At 38.1% G+C, this 25675-nt stretch overlaps 1 protein-coding gene, 1 long non-coding RNA gene and 1 other non-coding gene across 4 annotated transcripts in view; all 3 read left to right on the top strand.

The window, feature by feature from the left end:
- The window catches only part of NCKAP5 (NCK associated protein 5), an 829955-nt gene that overhangs the window by 297656 nt on the left and 506624 nt on the right, over positions 1–25675 (top strand). The window lies entirely within an intron of this gene.
- LOC116663585 lies at positions 395–20456 on the top strand. The gene is made up of 3 exons (XR_004319790.1): positions 395–461; positions 10758–10763; positions 20445–20456. It is a non-coding gene; the product is annotated as an uncharacterized LOC116663585 (long non-coding RNA).
- On the top strand, positions 15086–15158 carry TRNAV-AAC. Its single transcript has one exon. It is a non-coding gene; the product is annotated as a tRNA-Val (tRNA).

Genomic DNA, 25675 nt, shown 5'->3' with positions numbered 1-25675 from the left:
GGTAGAGGCAGCTTATTGGATTTTAATTTAATGCTGTAAAGTTCGAAGGGGTTGGGAAATTTTTATGTACTTTTAATTGAATGCTGCATAATTTTAAGGAGGTAAGAAATTAACACAGAATAAAATCACTCTGTGTAAAAAATTATTTTTAACATTTGTCACAGTTTTTATGTCAACATCATTAATGGCACTAGCATAAAACAGCCGTTAGTCTTGCTAAAGCTAGATTTGTTTAGTGACGGTGATGTAGAAACCTAACTGTCAAGATAAGTTAAAGAAAAGACAACTCACAATCCTGCCTCAAATTGCCAGGTTATTTGACCCTTCTTAGGCAGGGCTATGTGTATTCGGTGTTTCCAAATGGAACTCAGTTTATAAATACAAATGGCCATTACTTTAAATGGTGCGTGTGATGTAACTGGTTTTAGCTGCGAGGTATCAGCATTTGTTAGATAGATCAGGTGGGGTGTAGGAAATGATTAAATCCCAGCCTCATTTGATGTTATTGAAAGGGTGCTGGATTGGGGAGCCCCTGGGGAAAGGACATTCAGGGAGCAGCAAATTACCCCGAGGTTTAAACAAGGACTGGGGAGGATCTAGATGTCATCTTACTCTAGACTTTTCCTCTACACCCTTACTCTAGACTCTATACTGTCTATCTGTCCATCTATCTGTGTGTGTCTTCATCATCCCGTGTTCTTTGGCACACATTCAATGCTTTGCTTATTAAGATACATTCTGTGAAACTCTACTTCTAGAGGGATGTTTTTCCAACCTTTTTGACTGCAAACCACAGTAAGAAATACATTTTATATATGAACTCAGTATACACATGCATGTGAATATATACACATACACGACACATACACACACATTATGAAAACAAGTTTCATGAAACAATGCCAAATCACCCAGTGAAACTTTGAAGGCAAGCTTGGTGAGTCAGCCGTTGCATACATCCATCATATCACCTCCGCCATATGTCACCCACTGATTCCAGATCGGTTGCAATATGCACATTCTTCCTAAGGAACTGGGTAATGCACTGTGGTGTCTTCTAGTCTTTTGGTCTACCCTTTACTTGAGAAATATTGGTTTTAGCAAAATGGGTGAGGAAAATTGGTTGCAGTGAAATGGTTTGAATCTTCAGTGAATATATGGCTTCCCACAGTTTGAATAAGTTTGCAGAAAATTGCAGTAAATGTAGTGGAATGAATAAATACATCTTTTTCCACAAACTTTTTTTCATGCCATTGTTCTATCTAAGGGTGGACAGTGATTTTTTTTCCATTAGACAATAGCTTGGTAGTCAGTGTTTTCATCCCCAGCGGCTCCTCTCTACTGACCTCGCCCTGCAGGTTTAGTCTGTTTACAGTCACTGTTCATCTCCCCACTTCCCGCATCCTCCCTTCCTGGAATCATTCTCTCTCTCTCCTCAGACTGGGAATTCAGTGTTTGCACTTGCCTCCACTTCATCCGGCTCTTCCATGAGACATTTCTAGATGAATTCAGTCCTCAGCTATCCTTCTTTCCCAACCCCTGCAGCACAGCAATGGGAAGGCACGTTAGTTGTGGTACTGGCATTATAATCCTTTAGTGTCTGCCATAACTCTCTTTTTTTCTTGATAAAATTAAATCATTAAGTTATGAAAGTTTTGTATTTTCTACATCTTTGCCAACAGACAAATGATATTTCCCCTTTTTTTTTTTTAACTTAACCACTTTGGTGGGTAGCAGCCGTACTGAATTGTGGTTTTGTTTGCATTTCCCTGAAAACTAATGAAATTGAGATCCCTATGTTTATGTACCATTCAGATATCCTTTCTTGTGATACGGTCCATTCAAGTCATTTGCGTGTTTTTCCAATTTTCCATTTTCCAATTTCTATTTTCTCTTTTTACTTATTAATCTGTAGTAGTTCTCCCCCGTCCCTTTTATCCTACCCACTTACATGGTGCTTTCTTGCAGCTTTGTTCAGTGGGTATCCTGTGAGAACTGTTCCACGTAGGTGTAGTTTTGAAGTATTTGTGGGAGGAGGTGAGCTCCCTGTCCTTCTATTGCGCCATCTCGATCTCTGCCCCACCTTGGAGTCGTTCTTTATATATTACGGATTCAAGTCCTTAATTAGATATCGGTGTTGCAAGTGTATTCTCCTACTCTGAGGATTACCACTTCATTTTATTGAATGTATCTTTTGAGGAAGAGAAATTCTTATCATTAATAAAGCCTATTTATCCATTTTTCCCTTTTATGCTTAGTACCTACTGAGTCCTCTTTAAGAAACCTTTGCCTTTTCCAAAGTCACAAAGATATATGTTCTTATGATTTTTAAAATGGATACATTGTTATCTGCAATATTTGTAGTCTCTCAGGAATAGATTTTGGTGTATGATTTGAGTAAAGGATCATGAGTCATTTTTTTTCCTTTAGTGGATACCCAGCTGACTCCAAACCACACAATGAAAAGACTGCCCTTTCCCATTTTCCTGTCTTATCTTTGTCACATATCAAGTGATTGCTAAGTGTGAGTCTGTTTCTGACTCCATTTTATTCTATAGGTCTGTTTGTTTATTGTTTGCTTGAAACACACGATCTCAATTCTCACATTATAATGATTATTGAAGCAGCGTGTCCTCTAGCTTCGCTGTTCTTTAAGACTGTCTTTGAGTATCATAGCCTTTAATTTTTTAAGTGTCATGCTAGTCATGCACAATATGGGCTGTGAATAAATTTTATGGGAGTGAACGAGAAAGATGGTGCAGACAAAATCAATGAGAGAAATGTATGCATTTCATAAGTTAATAGTTACTCTATTTTGATTTTGCAAATTTCACAGTTGGGGTTGTTGATGAGAGAAGGTTGTATACTGAGAAATAGATTCTGAGGGGGTTTGACTAAGGAAAATAAGAGACAATAAAGGTGAACTAAAGTGGTATTTAGAGTAGGAAAGCAAACATAAAGAATATCTGTCTTTATCAAATTGTGTACCAAAAGAATGTTTAAGTATAATTAAGATATTAAATGGTAAAACTCCAAAAATTAGAGTTAAATCACATAAAAACAGATTTCTGAAGAGAGTTCCATTTTGAATGGATTATAATTAAAATCCACATGGGGAAAAAAGTCAGACTATAGACTTGCTTTATTTTGTTTTAACTTATCTACCACTTTCCTATTGGGGAAGCCACATAAGAAAAATCTTAACTAAAAGGAAACTCTTAACCCTGAATTGCCATTCACAGCCTGTGGCCACAGAAACATGTGGGCTGAGGACATTATAAGTTATGGGAATCTACAGGCTTTCTTACCTTAGAGGAGGAGAAGTAGAGAAATTTAAAGAAGGAAATGCTATATTTCTTGGAGAATATCAAGCAGATTTAACAAATGTATACATGTCATTGTTTGGACATGATGACTCTTTGCTGCCTTATTTAGAGATACCTTCATGGGTTTTCTAATTTAAATCCATGGTATCACTCAAATATGATAGCTTCAGCTTGCAAATACCTTAAGCTGGAGAGGACTTAAATAAGTTGAACATATTGAAAAATGAAGCCTCCAGCCATGGAATCCTTGAGGGTGAGAAATAGTTGTTATTTTATATGGTTTGCAGGAAAGGGGACCAATTGGCTTTTAAAAGATAGCTTCCTAGCTACTGGGCTGATTCAAAAGAAAATGCTGTCACAGCATTTTCCCCCTTGCTATACCTTTACTATTTTATGGTAGCTACCAAGGTAAGTATTTTTCAGGAGCTGGTTATGCCAGAGATGAAATGCTATGAAATTCCTCAATCTAGGGTCTGTTGGAAGCAGGCTTGCTTTGTTGTGAGAATCCTGCCATGTATCCCAGATTCAACTAGAGCTGCCTTTCTGTTCAAAAAAGACTTGTGGAAACGTCTCTCCAGGTGCAACTTTGTTGAGCTCCTCCCTACCAACTGAAATTCTATTTCATGATTTAAAAAAAAATAGAGGCTGCCCTTAAATTATAGAAGAAGCCAGGTATATTACTGCTCTTCACCTTTTTTTTTAAGATGGGTACAAAGAATGATTTCTCAAAGGACCCTGAAAGTGATTGCTTTTGACTTTCATTATAATAAGGTCAGCCAAAGACAACATACACTTAAAATATAAAATTAATGTTGTAATGATGAGCTCTTCTTTTTTTTTTAATTTTGGAACACAAGCAATCCATTGAAGTTTATCATATTACTCTAGTTTTATAATCACTTAGCATTTGTGCCCATGAGGCCCTGATCTTCTGTATAAAGTACTCTATTGTATGAACCTTTTATTAAAATATCTTCCCAATAATGATTTGTGATATATGAGAGGAGGAGGGATAGACATTCACTTTTGTTAATGTTTATGTGTCTCTCAAGTTAGAATTGTACGAAATTTGAGTGCCTGTATTGTTTTTTCAAAAATATTTTCCCAATCATTTATTTATATCACTTTTCTTCCCCCCAATCGTTTATATTTCTTTGAAGGCTGATAGATCCAAGCTGACTTCTAAGAAGAGTCTGGCTGGTACTGCATGCAGTAGCTGCATCCTTCCCAGGGTTTGCCCAGGTTTGCATTGAAACAGTTAACGGTGGCATCTCCAATAACCACTTACTCTAGCCACTTTTAGTAAACCTACAGCCCAAATAAGAAGTGTGAACTGGCTCTTCAAGTGCAGCTTCGAGACAAATACCCTGCCTCCTCATTCTGAGGTAGCTCCTTTGAAGCCCCTTCTAGAAATTCTAGAACCACCACTGTTTGACCATGGATGTCCCCTTCTTTCTAGAGCCAATTTCTTCTTTTTAAAGCACATTCACTTTTGTGATGCAAGGCAATCTCCCTTTCTTTACAGTAGAACATGACTCCGGGAATAAGTCAAAGTTATTTTTTCTGTCTGTACTGTCTGTCGTTTTTGTTTGTTTGTTTGTTTGTTTAAAGAATAAAAGAAAAGAAAATGGAATTTACCAGGTTGATTCTGACAGCATTGGTTATTTTCAGAAATTGCATGAGTAATTCAACATAGAGATTGAGCCCTTTTGTCTTGATCGTGTTTATTTTTAATGCCCCCAATAGCCCTATGATGCGTATCATTCATCTCATCCTGAAATTCAGTTATCTAGGAGACAAGCTTGGGGAAGGCCAATTGGACAAAAACACATTCCTGGGGTATCTGAGAAAAGGAGTGTTATTAGTCCTCCTGCAGATACAGGGCAGGAACAGAGAGCTATGTGGCAGCCTGGATCAAAGTAGAGGAGGAAAAGCCATTTACTCCTCAGAATGAGAGGAAAAAGAATCTCCCTAGACAGGCATATCTCCCATCTCTGGGAACTTCTGCTGGAAATGAGTGATGATCCCAGGATATGACTTGGTGCCTCCCTTGCCGAGTGCCAGAACAATGCCTCTAGTTTTAAATACAAATTGTATTTTGCAAACATGATGTAAATAAATCTTCTTGGGAAGACCCAAAAGTCAGATTTCAGGACTAGAAATCACTAGTGATTTTGATAATGTTTGTAACTATTTTGAGAATGTTTGAGCTGCTCGGGGGGAGGATATAGCTCAAGTGGTAAGGTGCATGCTTAACATGCATGAGGTCCTAGGTTCAATCCCCAGTATATCCTCTAAGAATAAATACATGTATAAACTAATTACCTCCCCCCACCCAAAAAAAAAATAAGAATGTTTGAGCTGCTCGGCTATAGTATGAAATGTTCATGTACATTCACATGTGGATTTTTGTTTATTACTGCTGGGTAGCACTGTTGATTCTGAAATAAAACTCCAAAGAGGGAGGGGAAGGAAGTTCTTTGACCTCTGAAAGCAAGTGATCGCTCTCTAAAAGCCAGTTTTTTTTCGCCTGTTAGTCCTAGATGGGAAACAGGAAGTGAAGCCCAGGTTGAGGATTGCATTCTAGACTAAGAAGATGATAAAGTGAGAAAGTTGAGAAACTCATGATTATTTCTCGTGCCACGAAAGTGTTAACTGCTGATAAAGCTGGGAGAGTGGATGCCAGGGAGCAACATGTAATCAAATGCTTTTATTCACAATAAGATGAATCTTCTATCCTGAATGAAAATAGAGGCAAACAGCAGCAGTCCTGTGTGTGCTTTGTAAATCACATTACTAGGGCTTGCTTAAAGCATTCACCTAGTGTTCTATATGGAGGTGGTTGGTGGGACCACCATATGCCGGCTTGGGCCCGAGCCAGGGAAGCACACAGGAAGCCTTTTGCATTCCAGCCGTCCACTCCTGCCTGGCAAAAAGCACTTTTTGTACGTGGCGTCAGTGGCTGAGTTATCCGTACACAATGGGAAGCTGAAATTTCATTTCCACGTGAAATTAGTGAATAATGGCTTTCAAGAGTCACTGAATAAGCATGCCCAAGACACAGTCAGCATTTTAAGTCTGTCTACAGGACGCCAGCCATCTGGATGAAAAATAAATCAGTTATACAGCTACTTTGGGGGTGTCTGAGATGAGATGTGGGGGAAGGCAAAATGTAGGAGTGCATTGTACCAAAGCTTCTGCTCTTCTCCAGAGCTTTGATGTGGTCAAGGTTGGTCACTTCTGTGATTCCGTGTCATATTTGTACTGGCCTGCTGTACCAACCGCAGATGCTCCTGCCTTGATGTCCAGTTGTAATGTATTGTCTGCTGTGTATATGTTCAGTGCTTTTATTTAAGTATTTTATTTTTTTTTCATCTTTTCAAAATATACCTGCACGTTAATTTTGGAGTTTAGGCTCCAAGAGAGTAGATATTCTATCTGCCTAGCTAAATTTGTAATTGTAAAATAGGCAAGTCTAGAATTAATACTTTCCCAGGATAATGAAGTTTATATTTTCCCCAAATGATGATGATAAGCTGTCCTTTTCTGCTGGTTTAAAGATTGGTTGTTAAAATATGATTTTTTTTAAAAATCTGATTTCATTTTTTTCTTGAGTGTGATTTGAAGAAATGAGGCCAGGGTATTTATTTTGAGATCTTAAGATCTTGGTAATTTGTCTATGTGTAATAATTAAAACTTGAGCATGAAACCAGAATGAAAGAAGCAGATGGAACATCCCCTAGGTGAGGATGAACATTTGTTCTAAAAAATGGAATAAGTGCCAACAAGGTGTATAATCATCCTCTTTCAATTGCACCTGATTTTGCTTTTTTCAAAATGTTGGCAAATCAGCGTTTCAGCTTTATTTACCTTGCTTTGGTTTCCTTCTAAAATACTTTGGAATTTAACATATGAACAGGGTATAAATGAAAAGTAGTGGTATTTGAAGGAAATCAGTGAATGGACTATAAAATAATTCCTTGGTTTAAGAATTTGTTGGGGGGATAGGAAAAATCAGAATCTAGCTGGTACAGTCGATACTTCAATTTTCCTATAGTCAGGTTCTATAATAGAAAGGTTAAGAGTTTGCAGGAAAATATGAAGCATCAGTAAGTTTTCTTTAATTTGCTAGAATTCCACGGTATAGTATTTCACGGAATATATTATTCAAAATACGCGTCAGGAACAGAACTATTTGTTTCATGCTCCTGTAATTTTGTTGATTCACATACTGCTCTAAATAAATAGGCCATCAGCTGGAGTTTCACTATCCTTTGCAATTTCAGCTATGCCCTGAAAACGTATTAGTTATAATGGGATTTGGCTTGTAACTTTATAGCGTGAGCTATATGCATTAATTAATTTTGAGGCAGCTGCTCATTAAAAATTCTTTCTGGTAAACATAATAAGTGAGCATATTTTGGAAGATGCCAGCACACGATGTATTAAATGGATTTTGATAAGTGCATTTGGTTGATCTGATTGGCAGGTACGAAAAAATTCATATTTATGGGAATCAGCATGATCAACTATAAAATGGTATTTTAAAACTAGTTTTTGCATTATGGATTTTATGTCTGAGATAAGGACCCAGTAAAGGAATTGGAGTTGATTATTAACCTGGAGTAGGAGATGTATTACAAAGTAATGCATACAGACAGATACGGGATAGGAGGGGACTTACAGACCCTCTTTGATCCATTCCTCTGGCTTGGTGATGCAGAAACTGAGACCAGAGAGGTTGTGATTTGCCTGTAACTATATAAATGGTAGAAGAACAGAAAGCAGGAACTCAGCCTCTGACACTTGATTTTTTATTTTAAACATTTTTTAAATTGAAGTATAGTTGATTTACAATGTTGTGTTAGTTTTCAGTGTACAGCATAGTGATTCAGTTATATATGTATATATGTATGTTTTTTATACTCTTTTTCTTTTTTTTAACATTTTTTTAATTGAATTATAGTCAGTTTACAATGTTGTATCAATTTCCAGTATACAGCACAATTTTTCAGTTATACGTGAAGATACGCATATTCATTGTCACATTCTCTGGGGGAGGCGGGTGGGAAGGGACAGACTGGGAGTTCGAAATTTGTAGACACTGACAGGCATATATAGAATAGATAAACAAGATCATATTCTTTTTCATTATAGATTATTACAAGCTATTGAATATAGTTCCTTGTGCTATACAGTAGGTCCTTGTTGTTTATCTGTTCTGTATAGAGTAGGTTGTATCTGCAAATCCCAAATGCCCAGTTTATTCCTCCACGCCTTCCCCTTTCCCCCCGGTAACCTGTAAGTTTGTTTTCTATGTCTTTGAGTCTGTCTGCTTTGTAAATAAGTTCATTTGTATCATTTTTTTAGATGCTACGTATAATTGATATCATACAGTATTTGTCTGTCTGACTTACTTTATTTAGTATGATAATCCCTAGGTCCATTCATGTTGCTGCAAATGGCAATATTTCATTCTTTTTATGGCTGAGTAGTATTCCATTGTATATATATACACCACCACTGCTTTAGCCAGTCATCTGTTGATGGACATTTAGGTTGCTTCCATGTCTTGGCTATTGTAAATAGTGTTCCTATGAACATTGGGGTGTATGTGTATTTTCCAATTAGAGTTTCCTCTGGATATATGCCCAGGAGTGGGACCCCTTACCAGAGGGCACTGAGGAAAGAAGCCTCATTAGAAATGGGCTTTCAAGGTCACTTTAAATACAGCCCAGTTCGTCAGAGTGGGCAGAGATGCTTCATGCTCAGCAGCAAGGCCCCCTCAGCCCTGGGATCCTGGCTCTCAACAGATGTTCAGTGTGCGGGGGCCTGCTTGGCCAAGGTCTACCTGGAGGTTGAGTTCTCTCAGCTGATCCTGTTTCTCTCCAGCAACCTCTTACAGATGGACTGTTCATATTCGGATCCCAAGCCTGGGAGAGGACGTACAGTCACAGTCCTGTTGTATTAAAAGCAGAGGGACACGAGAAAGGGATAAAATAGGTGCTGCTGAAATTGAGGTGTGTCACTTCAGAGGGAAAGGAAGGTGAGTAAACTTTCCATCACTTGACCAAGCCAACTAACGCCAAGATAATGGAAATCGTGGTCTCTCTCTCGCATGAGAGCACGTCAGTTTTCAATGGCAACAGTTGGGGGCGCTCTCCTTCCAATGCCTCTACCAGCCAGGAACACCACAGGCAGGATCCAGTACCTCCTCCACCTTCTGGCCAACTTAGTGACTTTCAGCTAGTCGTGGTTTGGACAAAAGAAGTGACGACAGTGAAGGTGAGAGATGCTGTTCCATACTAGTCTGGGTTAGTGAGATTTCCCTCCCACCCGTATAGATTTATAGTTGCATTATTTTTCAAGTATTCCTATTCACTGGAGCTGAGCTGATTGATACGCTGGCCTCTGGAGCAACTGTGCTTTAATGTGGCAATGAGGCCCCTTTTTAAGGATTATTTTCAGAGTACAAACTTCAGCACAAATAATGCTTTGCTTCCTCTGCAGTTCCATTTTTCATTGTATTTATCACCTTGCAATGCATTTGTTAACAAGTCTGTCTCACCTACTAGATGGTGAACTTCAGAAAAGCTGCTCTTTGTCTTGTTCTCCTGGGCATCTCAGATGGCTGGCCCAGTGAGGAACTCCATAAAAATGTGTGGAATTAATGCCTATTGAATGAATGAATAAGTTGTATGTAAATAGATGCTTTCAAAATCTTGAAAGGCTTTTTAAAAAATTCTTAGTACAGTGTTCTGAAACTTTAGTCTCCTTTAATATCATTTATTTTTCTTTTATCTATCTAATATTTTATAGAACAAAGAAATATCTGCCTATGCTCTTGGTTGTGAGTGAGTGAAATCTGAATTAAAGTGGTCTTACCTCTACCAAGAGTTACTTTGTAACACTTTTATACACACACATACACACACACACACAAAGATCTATCTCTGCTTAGGAATATCATAATTTGTTTCTCATAATTAATCAAGGCAGAGGTTTTTTAAGCAATACACTCTTATTTCCTAAAGGAAATTCTCTAGCTTCATCAAATAGGAGCATTTCTTGTTGGTGCGTTTCCCCTTTTATGTGTGCTTTATGTTGAAACCTTGGATTTGTTACTATCAGGACAACTTTGTAATTGCAACCGATGGAGGTAATAGACTTGTCACTGACATGCTCAAGTTTGAATTGCCATTTTAATTGGATTTGTTTGAAAGTTTTATGCATAAAAGGCTGTGATATTCTAATTAGCAGAGTTGATAGCCTATTTCTGACAGTATTAACCTGAGCAGGAACTTGGATGCCTTTTGATTGATTCTAAATATCTTAATATTTCCCACTCCTACTAGGATATTGACTTCAGCAATTCATTTAAATGCAATTTCATTTTACATAGCCTCTTATATGAAGTACAGTGAATCTGAGGTGGATGTTTTTAATTGTGTTGTTTGCAGACACCTGAGAGAACACTGATTTTGCATTTAGGTGGGTAAAATTCCTTAAGTGCCTACTTGTGCTGGTCACTTCGCCAGCGTTTTCAAAACCTATATTTCCTCAGACCTAAAAACAACTGGTGAAGTAAGCACAGTCACTTCTATAATTCATGGTAGTGAAAGTCTATAAAGTTGCTGCGAACATTGACTTAGTGAATTATAAACCATCACTCCTAAGGGAAATTGTTAGTTTTCTGTGAGCCTCTGGTGATAACATTTCATCATCCAACCAATATGTAATCTTCATGTGTGTTCTATGTGTGTTTCTGTTAAAGACACCTTCTTTAATATACATTGTTGATTCATTAACATTAAACTCACAGCTAACAGCATATAACTCATACCTGAATAAAGCTTCTCTAACACATGTATTTTATCTGTAAGATACGTCACAGCCTTTTTGTACTTAGGAACAATAAATAGCATTTCAGCACTACATTTGGGGGCCATTTTAAACAGCAAAGCCACATAAGTGCACAAAGTATGGCACTCAGTAGATCGTGAAAAGGACATGTTTCCAGTGTGAGAGCTGGAGGGTGGCACCCTGTTGAAGCTCAGCTAGCGACATGCGCGTTGGTCACTTACATTTTTCGGATGCTCTGTTCATGTCTGCAAATGATCATGAAAACACCCCAAGTATTGATTTTGGGGTTGCAAATAAATGTTATTGAGTAGGCAAATTTGCAAATGTGTAATGTATAAATAATGAGGAAGGACTATATCACCTGAGTTTAAAGTAAAGAATCTGAGACTCAGGTAGGTGTTCAGTGACTTCAGTTCAGTTAAGTATCTTCTAGGACCTAACGGGCTTTGAGCAGGATGCTGGGGAAGACACGGTCCATGATTCTAGACTTTGCCCCGAGGTGTCAGTTGGCCTAAAGATTTATGTCTATATTCATATAGAGTTAAGAGCGAAGTGCTTACTCTGTCTGAATAATGTTTACACCTTAGTTCTTGCTTTGACGTTCTTCTAAAAAGCAAAGCCAGTCTTTAAAACTTCAAATCTTTTAAAAGTAGAATTTGATGTCAGGCCTTCGGTTGCCTCCTTCTGAAAATTAGAATGAATTCATAGAGTTTAGCTCACAGCCAAGAGTTAAGAGTCAAAAATGGAAGAGACGTCAACAAAACTGCAAGGCATGTTAGATTTTGTTCCTGGCAGACTTCTCCAGGTTTGAGCAATGTGTTAAGGAATTCACAGCGGTTGGTACTGGCATCAACGTGCCTAAAGCTGGCTTATTCCTCAGGCAGTGTCAGTGTCCAGAGATCAAGACTTGTCATTTTTCAAAACAAACGCATCAGAGTCCAGGAAACTAATAGTCGTGTGGTTTGAACAAAATACTGAACTAACATGTTTTATTTAATGACGCTAAGTTTTATGGATATGTAAATTGAAAAGCACTTAGTTGTGTCTTCAGATTACCAATGTTGCTGATTTGACCCGTTCAGAATAGATGCCTTGAAATTCTGCCTTGAACTTCAGTTTCTCTAAGGGTCTTATCACATTGCCACCATCCCTTGTAGAAGTTGAAATTCTGTCCTTGAACCTTAAACGCTCAGCTGACTGCCAGCCCTGAAATCCCCTTCATAGGATCCTGCCTTTTGTGAACATTTGGGACTTTTTCAGATCCAGACCTTTACCCGTACCCTGTCAGAATGTGCTTCTCTGAACTGCCCGCCTGAAATTCCTGTTTTGAACTCTTACGAATGCTTCTAAGAGTTGGGTCATGGGTTGTTCAAAGGTCCTAGCTTTGCCGTCCAGCCTTTCTGGCTACAGACCCTGCTGGGGAATTATTGCTGGCATCATCCTTGGTTTGATCCTGTTTCCAAAGCAGAGTAAGATTCAGTTCATAGCCAATAATGGATTAGGTTCCACAGAAATCTCGTCTGGAGGGATGTGGTTTGAAGGAGTATAGTACAGTGGCTTACAGCATAGGCTGTTTCTTTGGAGGGTCTGGTTACTCATCTGTAAAATGGATAGATTTGCAAGGATTCAATAAGATAAAAAGAGCAGGAACATCTAGGACAGTAGCTGCCACATTTTAATGCTCACTAAGTACTGGCTAATTGTATTATGGATTTTTTTTACTCTTTACAATCTCTAGCAAATTATCAGCATAGTCTTTGAAATGCCCTTTTAGGCTGTACTTCATATATAAACTTTTTAGTATTTAGACGTATTTAGGTGCAAATGTCATGCATATAAAGTTCTGAGTTTGGAAACATCTATATTCAATAGACTGTTTTTAAACTTGGACTTGTGAAAATATTCACTCTACTTGGATTTTTTCTTTCAATACAATGTAACTGTACTCTGCTGCAGAATAATATCAATACACAGATGCGGACCAGAATATGAAAATAACTCCACTTACAGAGTTGAACATTCTATTTATACTTGCAAGAAGTGGACATTGGTAAAATCAGGGACCAAAGTAGTATTTTGTAAGTTCTAGGTTTTGGAGGGCAGGGGCCATTGTGAATGTGTGTACTTTTCAAAACTCTGTGTCTTCCATATTGACTTAAATGTAGTAGGTCAATGAATATAATTTGAATGAAGAATTACGAGTTGTATTGTCACCCTTTCTTCTATTTCTCTCCAAACTTTCTCCTTTTCTTTAACATTCTCCTCCCCAAGTCATGTACTGGCCTTGGCTGATTTCGACAGCACTGCAGGTTTTCCCAGTGAGTAGCAGTTGTCTGCTCTTGGATTCACATAACACAAAACCTGGTTGGTTGAATAGATTCAGTGTGGCCCCTTCTGCAAGGGCTTATCTTGTTCACTGGTTGCCTTGTAATTGTTCTTACTTTGAAAAAGCATTTATTTTTCATCTGTGCACTCAGATTATATAGAAGGAGACTTTTTCCTATTGCGGTATATTCTTATCAGGATGTTTTCCTTCTATTTTATAAATAATAGTATTATTAGACATCGGATGAAGCTCTCTTGTAGTCAGTGCCAAAGGAAACAATACAATAGGCATGTGCAGTAGGGGGTTAGCCAGATAGAGCTGCTATCTTGTTTTCCTTGCTTGCCTTTAATCAATGCGCACATTCTCTTAAAATGCTCTTATCCATCTTTTGTGAGCACTGTTTGTGAATTTCCTTCCTTTCTTCCTTTTCTTTTTGTGACAGCGTTTCTGTTTCTTTAATTTATCAAGGTGTCACATATAACAGTCTTATTGTATTGTGCTAAAGACATTCTCCATTTGCAAGAAAGTCTGTCTGTTGCTGGGTTTCCTTTTCTTTTGGACTAACTAGGACGTTGCTAGTTATTTTGCCTTTGATCTTAAGAATGTGTTTCAGCTCCAGACTTTGTCTATCAGGAATTTTTTTTAATGGGTTGAGTCTTTTTCCAAAGCAGATATATTGTCCTCCTTTAATGGAATTCCAATCTATGACCATCTGTTTTTACTGTGACTTTTGACTGTCACACTGTTCTTGTACATGGGTGTCTACAGAATCCTTTTCTCTTTGTTTTGTTTTCTCTTTTGTCTTTTAGACACAAGAACGTAGCCAGGGAGCAAGAAAATAACAAAGCATTTGTGATCAAGGGTGTGTTTAGCTACAAATGTCTGATTTATCATTACCCACTAAAGACGTACATCCTTTCTTTACCTATTTAGTTGTAGGAGAGACGATTTCACAGAAGCCACACAAAACTTTAGTGAATGTCATTCTTCTAGGCTTGGGAAAATGGCTAGAATCAAAGTAAAGGGAATAAATCCTTTGTAATTTACACATTCTATTTGTTTTCATGTAAAATTTATTAACCTCCAATACATTTCTTTTGGAGAAGCAAATTTAGAAGCCATTAAAATGAGGAATGCTATAAATAACTTTTGGTTTTATTTGCTACCAGTAACAGTCAAAAGCAGCTATAGCTACCTTTAGTGTGTTTTATTTTCTGAAGATTGATCCTATTTATTGCCTGTTTTAGGTTTTTGTGGGATATGATAGCTGTTCCAATCATTATTATTTCAGAGAAAAGAGCTGGTGAATTACTTATCTAGCAACTACCTGCCAAATAAGCTTTTTGATGTAACAAATAACTTGATCTCTGTTTTATATCTTAATTTAGTTAAGTCCTGATACTAACTCAATCCTACCAACTTACTTAAGATTTGAGCGTAGTAAATGGGGCTCTGTTCCTGTGTCTTTTCTTAGTAAACTCTGGCTTTTGTGAACAGGTCAGATTAAAACCCAGTGAGATGCTCAGTAGCATCAATTAAACATCAATTAAAAATCCCAGCTCCATCAGGGGAGGGTATAGCTCAAGTGGTAGAGCACATGCTTAACATGCATGAGGTCCTGGGTTCAATCCCCAGTACCTATGGTAAAAATAAACAAACCTACTTACCTCCCCCAACCACCAAAATAAAATAATTAAGTAATGCAATAACAAATAAATAAAATATTTTAAAAATTCTAACTCCAGCTAGAATTATATGGGTACCATCACATCGAGATGAAAAATAGGGACTTTGGAGCCAGATCCTGAGATCATTACTTACTATGCCCAATGCCTTCAGGCAGATACATAATCTCTCTGTGCCTTATTTTCATTATCTGTAAAATGGGGATAATAAGAGTGCCTACATTAGATTTAGGATGAAAATTAAAACAATTAATAACTAACTGTAAAGTGCTTGGAATGTAATCCCTATGTGAGTGTTAATTATTGTTACGATTACTCTTACTATCCTCCTTCTTAAATGGAACCACAATTTGTCCCAAGACTACTGCTCACTTCTTCAAACATCTTTTGCCTTGAGGACGGCGGGCATCTGCCATCCTGCAGAAAATGGCTTTTTATTGTCTCTTTGAACCACTCACTACCTGACTTTCCCTTCTCTGGTTTTAAGATACAAACAATGTCTTCATTTTTAACATTTTTTTCTCTCTGTCACTGTGATAATAAAACAGATAATTCAAATGCTTAGGTTTCATTACATATTAACAGAAAGTTTACAGTAACCTGTTGTGACAGAATTAATTTTGTGGCCTGGTTGTTGGGTTATTATTATTCTTCAAAAACATCTGTTGTTGTTTGCCTGTGAGTTGTTTTCCTGTTTTCTGAAACATCTTTACCTCTGTTGAGAGTATCCTACATGGTCGTATATTTGAGAATTGTTTTCCTTCCCATTAGGGTCTTACCTCGTGTAACATATTAAATTATTTCACAGATTGGTTTCTATTCATTTCTCGTTTCTTAGACGTTAGATACTGTTTTCTTATCAGTCTTTTTTCTTTTCCCTCTAAAATCCCCTGCTGTTGGTTTTGTTTTCCCTTTTGTTAGCCACTCAGCTCAGACACTAGCTGGATATTAAATGTATTTGGCCACGATTATGTTGTTTACAAAAAGATAGGGAAGTAAGAGTTTCTGTTTCCCTCTCTAATTTTCCTAAATCGGCATTCCTTTTAAAGTGCCTTTAAAGGATTTACATTTTTTTTTTTTGAAATTTTACCGTTGGTATTTTGAACAGTGACACTTGCTGGTCATGGTGTGAAGGATAGGAAATAGAGGAGGAAGGTGAATCCTGATTCACTGGTTTCTCCTAAGCGTACACTCTGGCTTTCCTACTACACATGCTGCGTGGCCGTGTGCACAGTGTTTCCTAGTTGATGGCATTTCTAGAAGCGTGCTCAGTGTGAATTAAGTCATGCTGATAGTGAAGACAGTAAGACAATCTATGTAAAGCAATATTTGGACTAAAAGCTAGTTACATTTTCTAGAAAGAAGTGAGGAATGTGCTTAATGTAAATTTTTAAGTCACAGCAGTAATGGAAGGGTCAAGACGATATGAAGAAAGCAAGATACAGGCTCGATTCTAGGGACACATTTTAACAGGAAACCTCAAATGGAGTTAGTCCAGTTGAAATGAATGCAAAAAGTATTGAGTTATGAAAAAGAAGATATACATGTGTATATAACTGTATCACTATGCTGTATACCAGAAACTAAGACAACATTGTAAATCAACTAAATTTCAGTAAAGTAAAATAAAAATGCCAACCTCCCTGGAAAAAAAAAAAAAGAAAAAAAATAAGATACTTGGTTGTGTATTTTTGCTATAGGTCTAAGTAAGGATTAATTAGAAAATCTATAGAAACCATTTTCCAGTGAAAGGACACCACTTACAAGGATGTGATCTTAGGCTCTTGGATCATTTTCTTCCCTGAGGACATTCCCCAGCCCACTCTGGGGAGGAGCATGGTTAAAACTGTGCTATGTGACCCTGACCCCCAGGCCAAAGCCAGTCAATCCAGAGTGTGTGCCGCACTCAAGCTATGCCACTCAGGATCTCATTCCAGGGGATCTTAAATGTGAAACTGGTGGGAAACAGAAACCAAGAGCCCCCAGAGCTGAGCTAGAGCATCTTGGCAGCATCTCATGAGAAGGTACATGGATTCTTGCTGCAGAAGCCCCTGGACGTTCCCTGGTTCCTGCTCTTTGCTGGTTTGGTGGTTTGGTGGTTCAGTTGCTCCTGAAATACCAAAGTCTGTTCAATGGAATGCCTCCTCTGTCTTAACCTCGGTGGAGTCTGTTTCTGTTACTCACAACAAGGAGAAGCCAAACTCATACAATCCGTATGAAAAGATTAAGAAGAATCTAGTGATTCTTACAAAAGCTCAACAGTGAGAATTCTGAAAGGAAAAGTAGGTGAGCTAGGTTCTGATAGAATATGGATTAATATGAATTGGCAAAAGGTGAAAGCTTCCAAAATAACTCTTACCGAAGGCTTTAAGGCAGGTTAATAAGTGGAATGGTTTATATAAATCAGAAAGTTGACAGTGTTTCTAAGGCTGGGTAGTGGTTCACTGTGAGAGACCTGAGTTAATGGAGGCCTGGTCATGGGTTCTGTCTCTAGACAGACCAGTTCCAGGACTACAGGTCACCCCTAACTCCTTGTTACTTGCAAGTGACCAGTGCACATCCCTGCAATGAGAGTGGCAGCCAGAAGGTGAGTTCAACGTATTTGCAAATCAGAAGGTGGCAGCCAGAGAGTATTTACGAACCATCTCCACTCCAGGAACCAGCTAAGCCAGTAGTCTTGTAATAGAGCAGAATGCAGCACTGTGTCTTCTTCTAGATATCACAGTAGACTTAGTCAAAAGCATATGAAGATGAAGATAAAAGTACTTAAAATATCTTTGTGACTAAGATGATGTGTACATGTAGAGGTTTAGATATTAAGTGTACCATTTGAATCATTCATAGAGTCTTCTTGAACTTTCCTGCGAAGTGGCAAGTAAAAGAAGTGAGTTTCTGCAATTAAAAAAACAACAGCAACTTTGCAGTAAATAGTTGCATAAGTTCCTATGTTTGCGTTCTGGCTTATGGCTCTTAACTTGTGTGGAATGTGACTGCCATTTTCTCTTTTAAGTCTTCTTTGATTCTTCTGGTCAGAAGTAAACCCTCCTTCTGCTGAAAACATAGTGCCTTGCTTGGGGCACCCATTATATTTTACCAAGCTGTGTGTGTATTTGTAGATAGAGAGATGGATTAGGTTCAAACAAATAGAGTTGATAGATTTTATATTAAGTACATCAGAATGTATTCATCTGCTAGGGCTGCCCTAACAAAGTTCCACAGACTGGGTGGCTTCAACAACAGAAATTTACCGTCTCACAGTTCTGGAGACGAGAAGTTGAAGGTCAAGGTGTTGGCAGGGTTGCTTTCTTCTGAGGGCTATGACGGGGTATCTGTTTCATGCCCTTTTCTAGCTTCTGGTTTGCTGGCAGTCTTCGGCATTCCTTGGCTTATAGAAGAATCTTCCCATCTCTTCCTTTATCTTTACATGGTGTTCTATTTGTACCTGTCTTCAAACTGACCCTCTTTTTTGAAAGATTCTAGTCCTATGGTATTGGGGTCTACCCTACTGACCACATTTTAACTGATTGCCTCTGTAAAGACACTGCCTCCAAATGAAGTCACATTTTGAGGTCCTTGGAGCTGGGATTTCAACATACGAAGTCATTCAACAATTTTAGGGGGACACAGTTCAACCTATCACACTGGATATAGACACATTATCTGTCTTCTGAGATATGATGCTTCCTGATTATAGGAATTAAGCCTTCTTTGTCATTAGATCTTCCATAGAGTCTAGCAAAGAGCCTCCAACACGTTAGGCAGTGTAATATTTGCAGAATGAAAGTATGGCATTGCCAGTCTATCCTAAAATCCACCATTTTGTTGAGCAGCACGTGCCTTATGTGTGTGGCTCACTCTACAAATGAAGAAGGTTTTGGAGCATAAACTATGCTGTTACAGCCCATCCACCAGGGCTTCCTTCATTACCTCCTTCAGCTTCTTCCTTTAGGAGCTCAGAAGCCTTGTTTTCCTTGGTCTAGACAGATGGCTTGCATCTACTCATTGATACTATCTTGGGACCTACATGAAAATAGAGACAGAATGAGATTTCAGGGCCATTGATAATTGAAAGCCGTGGAAACCAAATTAATTGTCACATAAGGGCTATTGTCACACACTCCCACAGGTATGTATTGCTCCTTAGGAGATAGTTAGCATGTGTTTTCTTTTCCTGAAGAAATCTTTTTCCATATTCAACTACATATAGCCCGTCACTTTTGGACATTACTGAAATTGATGGAAGAAAAAAAATCGAACATTATTAATGTTATGTTTCAATTTTTCTTCATTGCCAGAGAGAAAACCAACCTAGATGTGTCTTTTTAGTGGAATTTTAATATTAAAGGAAGAAATCTGGGCATATTACATGTGAACATAGGAAATTCCACACTTCTTAGAAAACATGGAAACATAAGGATTCTTCATTCAGGGATATAGGGTTTTCAGAAGTGAAAATCAAGTTTGAAGAATTCAGTGGTTCTTCAATGATTCATAAAAAAGTATATCTCAAGGAAATCTCTTTTAAAGTCCTTGAATTGACTATACTCAAGGAAGAAGTTATTGTAAGAGTTAAGACTCAAATTTCCTATGTTAAAGTTGGGGGAATTTTTTGTCATAATATGTACTTTAGAGGCACACTAGGTAGGAGACCTTTGAGATTTCCTTCTGCCCCAAAGAGAAGAGAAGAAAATGGGGTTGCTTTAACTCAGTATTGTGTTTAAAAAAGTTAGTAGACTCTATGTTTATGAAAAATGTCATGAAAACATGTATTATTCTACTGAAAGCTAATAGTTTTAAGTAGAAATAAAGGGAGGAAACCTCAGAAAGACAGGTTTATTCCTTTACTGGTTTATTTATTTACCAACAAGAGAACATGGTACATCTAAAATGTGCAGAAGGCCACATGTGTAATGCTAGCAGTATGTTTTATTGCCATACTTTGTAAGTTCTGGGGCGTGGGACTAGCCTCTGACACTCAGTGCAGAGGAAGGCAGCCTGTGATTGTGCCTCAAGTCCATGAGGCTGACATCACCCTGAAGCACGGGCTTTCAGTTACTGAGGATGTGTTTGTGCCTCAGACACATAAAGACCCTGAAGTCCCGGCTGTCTGGGTCTTACAGCCCCGGAGGGGAGAGAAATAGGTAAGCAATTGCAATACACTGGATGACACAAATGGCCGTCTGGGTAAGTCAACGAACCACTAAAGGAAAATGGAGGTCGAATTTGAGACACCATTTTTGACAGCGGAAGAGCATCCCTTGTTGAACAGTTTTGAGAGTACTTACATGGTGTGATATTTGGCGAACTTTTAGGAAAATGGGGAAAAACATTTAGAAAGCTTCCGAAAACTCAATGAGGGCAAGCACGTGGATAGAAAAAAACCTTCAGAAAGGCAGACAACTGAAATGAGGGTGTGTGTTTATTTTTACTAATGATCACTGTATTTATTCCAACATACTGAATTCTCTAAAATGTTTCTGCATTAATTTTTTTTTTTGGTGAGAAGGGGATTGGTTAATCAGCACAACACACTGTTATTCCCCTCCTGCTCCCTCCCACAGTCAGTGCGTATGCACACTGTTTTGTGAAGTCCTACTGCCTCTTAGTTTTTGCTGCACAAAATCCAGTCAGGGTCACCCATTTAAAATGCACCCTCAACGTACTGACTTAACTGCATTGTGATGTTCATTGATTCCTCTAAAGCATTTCATACAAGGGTAAATTTTTGGCATTTATAAGTGTTGGGGCCAAACACGGACATGATGCATTGGAAAAACGTCTGAAGCAGTTTCTTTCATTTGGGCTATAGCTTCCAAAGTTTCTCTAAATCTGCTCTCGCTCTGAATATCTAAGTGAATGAGTAATTAAATGATCTGCTTTGGAAAGGCTAATTAATTTAACCATTACTCAGGGACTGTTGCCGCCGATCTCCCCATCTGCCCACTCCACAGGCGCACCTGGCACTTGGCTTCCTTGTGCCTCCATGGCCGGTGCCTCCCTGGGACGCCTGTGTGTGCAGAGAATGGCTCGAAGCCTCCTGGGGGAGCAGACCTGCTCTTCCCTCCCACACACCAGGTCGCCACCATGCTCTTATTCTAGGGGCCCACTCAGAGATGGGGACGGCGGATGATTTATTGAAACTTTTCTCCAAGATTTTAGAGTGTGACTCTCTGCCCCAGCGTGTAAATGAGAGTAATCATTTATCTCATTTTCTCTTGAGCATGTGGTGAGATCTGTAGAGAAAAAAATATGGGGAGGGGGTGTTCATTGGAACAAACCTTGTGCCTGAGCATAGGACTATATTGGGAATTTCGTTTGTATTTTTCTTCTACTTTGCTGGAAATGTAGGTTCAGAGTAGTTGGAATTCAAGTGTCCTTGACAAGTGAGATCAGTGGTTTTCACACTGATTGTCATTAAGACAACTGAGAATGTGTTTCATCCTTAGAAACCCCCATTATTCCTTGCATGATTGGTGATTCCTTCCTTAGCAGTAGAAGCACTGGTTAACAGGTGACGGTAAATACAGAGGCACATGTTGTAACAAATGAGACTTGAACTACATAAGTATTCATGGCTATTTTGCACGTCTGGAAAAACGTGCATGGTTGTATTTAAACTTAACAGCAAAGGTACGTGGCCATATTTTCCAGCCTACTGTAGCCTCAGTTTCCCCATGGAAGGTAGTTCTAACTGTATATTAACAGCACTTGAACCATGGACCAAGGGGCTTCCGGGGTCCCATGACTTTTTCAAGAACACAGAGGTCAAAACTGTTTTTGTAAGAATACTAGGATGTTATTTGTCTTTTTCACTCTCATTCTCTCATGGGCATATAGTGCTTTTCCAGAGGCAAGTCAGTGTGTGACACTGCAACATTCTGAATGCAGAAGCAGATACGGGCATCCAGATGTCATCTTTGTTAGCCAGACATTAAAGGCATTGGCAGAAGTGGAAGGTGCTCCCACTCTTTTTACTAATTTTTGTTTTGGAATCTGCAGTTATATTTCATAATTATATGTTGTTTACCTGTAATGGAGTTATTATTATTATTTCAAATAAATTAGTGTATCTGTATATATAAACATACTTAAAGTCTTGGTTTTAATTTTGAAGATGTTAAATATTGATAGATTTTACTCACATTAATATAAGCTCTTTGGAGTCCTCAAAGATATTTTTGAGTATAAAATCATTCTGAATCCTACAAACTACTATATATAAAATAGATAAACAACAAGGTACTACTGTATACCATAGGGAAGTACATTCGATATCTTGTAATAATCTATAATGTGATAACCTATAAATTTCTCAAAGACTATGAAAAGAACGTATATCTGTATGTATAACTCTATCACTGTGCTGTACACCAGAAACTAACACAACATTGTAAATCAGCTATGCGTCATTAAAAATAAATAAATAGAAGTCAAAAAAAGAGTTCTGAATCCAAAAAGTTTGAGAATCATTACTGTGTATCATGGAGCTGATAATAATACCTACCTCATGGGATTGTTGGAGGTTTAAATATTTCATTTATTTAGAACTGTGCTTGACATACTAACTATTCTATAATATTAACCATTACTGTTATCTTATAAAATCGCGATAAGATGTTATCAGAATGGAAAAGACCGAAGAAGTTGGTCGAGCGTCTCTGAAAAAGGTGACCTGGCTAAAATCATGACCCAAAGGCACAGAACTTAGAACTGAACTGAAGCCCAGTACTGTCGCCAAAGACTTAAGGGACTCAGGGAGTAACAGTCATGGCATGTAATAGAGTCCCTTTATAATTAAAGTACTTGGGAAGACACACCTGTTTTTCTATATGACTTGTTGCTTAAAAGCATGAAATTTAAAAAAATACCTTCTTTAGAAATAGTAGGGTGCACCTTCCTATTTAAAGGCAGTTAAATTTCTATTTTTTTGATAAAATTATAACTTAACATTTATTTTAAAAGTCAGCTTTGAATACAGCTTTGAATACGAAGCACCCGTTTTGTACTTAGTGCCTCTTATGACACAGGTGTGCTTAGATATGCTCTCTATCTGTTAGACCTGGAACTCTATGAATGGAACCATTTTATTTATCTTTATGTCCTAGTTCCTAGAACTGGGCCAGGCCTGGAATAAAATCCCATTACGTGTTTGCTAAATGAATTAGAATTTCCATCATCATTGGATTATACAGTCAGGTAGCAGAATACACTGTATAGCACAGGGAAATATACACAAAATGTTATGATAACTCACAGAGAAAAAAATGTGACAAGGAGTGTGTATATGTCCATGAATGACTGAAAAATTGTGCTGAACACTGGAATTTGACACAACATTGTAAAATGATTATAAATCAATAAAAAATGTTAAAAACAAAACAAAACAAAACAAAGAATATTCTGAATAGAGTAAAACAAAGATAGATGTATGTATTATGTAATACATAAAAATAACTGAGTTTTAAACACTTCAGAATATAGGAGTTTAACCCAACAACCAGAACTAATATGAAGGCACAGTTTTGGCTGGGGGCGGGGGGATTCTTTCATGTCAGGATTCTTTAATGTCATAATATCTTTGCCAGTAAAGGAAATTGACTTGGGTTTGTCAGATGCCCGAGAAATTATGTTTTCTTTTCAAATGCTTAGCTGTTCTACTTCGTTCTTCTAGAAAAATCAAGTAGAAGTTGCACAAATGAGCTGGCAGTTTGATGAAAACACAAAGAGTATTCACTCTATTGACAGCTTGCTCGACGTGTGTTTCGATCTCCATCTTTCAAATGTGCCGTGGGTACAGAGCAGTTTGGGGCGATGCGACTTACAATGAGGAGAAGTGATTCTCCACACACTCAGTGCCAGTGCTGCCCTTCCTCTAGGGCAAACTCATGGGGGTACCATCTGCCTGGTGGAGAGCAGGGCTGCACAGTGCTGTCATTCTTACCCATTTGGAATGGGTGCAGGGCTTCCTTGAAAATGGCAATAGAACACTGATTTATCTCCAGACAGGCCTGCCTTCCCCACTTCTGCAACAGATGGCTGTGCAGTGCCCTTAAGTTTGAGGTCTCTGCACATCACCAACTGAATACAGTCTCCCTTGGCAAGCTGCTTTCTCCTTGGGGAACACTTTTCTAAACATATAAATCTCGTAGGTCTTATCTGGGTTTTACAAATGCCAACATCCTGTTGGTATCACTGTGGACAGTCTTCCCGTGGGCTTAAAGTGCAGATGTATCGGAGGTATTCTGAGATCCATGGTTCACATAAATAATTTTGCTGTTGTTTATTATGACCTCTAATTGAGATTCTCTGGGACTGTATTGAAGGATTTAGAAACCTGGGGCTCATTTGCCGTTTGGGTGTAAAATTGAATGACAAAAATAGCTCTGTTTCATCCTTCTTGGAGGGAGAAATTCTTTTTATATTTAACTGAAAGAGAAGTATATGTTGTGATCTCCTTTGTTTTATTGAGTGTTTATTCTTTATATCCTTCTTTTATCCCTATTCAATAAATAAGTGTCCACAGCTCTTGGTAAAATATCTCTGGGCGTTTGTTTTGCAATCATAAAGTCGATACTCACTTCATAATGAGACACTGGCTTTGCGGCAAACACAGAACAGAACAGTGATGTCATTGCAAAAGCCCAGTTGTCAGCTTCTAGCAGAAGGGCTAAGGACTTCAAACAGGAACAGGGGTATTTGTGAGTGTGTTTAATTTGCCTTGAGTAGCGTGCAAGTCAGGGATTCTTTATTTTTTACACAAAGCTGTTTCTAAGAACTCTGAATTTGCATGAAAAAGATGCTGGTCCCAGTTGGCTTCACACATACATTGGGACCAGAGGGGTTTGAAGATATGGTTTGCCAAGGGACCACTGAACCCAAGGGCAAATGAGATTACTGTAAGAGAAAAAGACCTATTTATTTTTAATACTTTCAGTTCATAATTTGAGGCCAGAAATATTAACATCTGGAAATCCTAAGAATTTTTCTCATAGATGATTTCACCCATTCAACAACTCCATCACTTCCTTAATTTTAATAACGAATGATTATACACAAAAAATACAATTCCTTCTTTCATATACACAAATAATACAATTCCTGCTGAAAAAAAAAAGCTTCTGCTGACATAAAATTTACACACATGGAATACCAAGAACTTGAAAGATTTGGGAGATTCAAAGTATTGAACCTCAAGAAAGAACTTTTTTGTGTGTTTTATCCTTGAAATCCTCTTTTCAAAGGAAATGTGCTCCAACTACATCAAATAATTCCTAGTACATAAAATTCGGGTGCCCTTAGCTGGCACTGGTCTTGCCTACCCACTCCATTGAAGACGCTAGGCTGTTAGAATCCTTAGGGGTCTTGGCTCCATGCTGTTTTGTGTGTTACACTTCCTGAGTAAATGATTTAGAGCAATTACAGAGCGTGAACCCAACGAGGCACTCGTGTTTGCTGTTCATGCAGGTTCTCCACCA

The sequence above is a fragment of the Camelus ferus genome, chromosome 5 (assembly GCF_009834535.1).
Source record: "Camelus ferus isolate YT-003-E chromosome 5, BCGSAC_Cfer_1.0, whole genome shotgun sequence".
Lineage (NCBI taxonomy): Eukaryota > Metazoa > Chordata > Mammalia > Artiodactyla > Camelidae > Camelus > Camelus ferus.
Note: the sequence above shows the minus strand (reverse complement) of the source record. Positions and strands in the feature narration are given on the sequence as shown.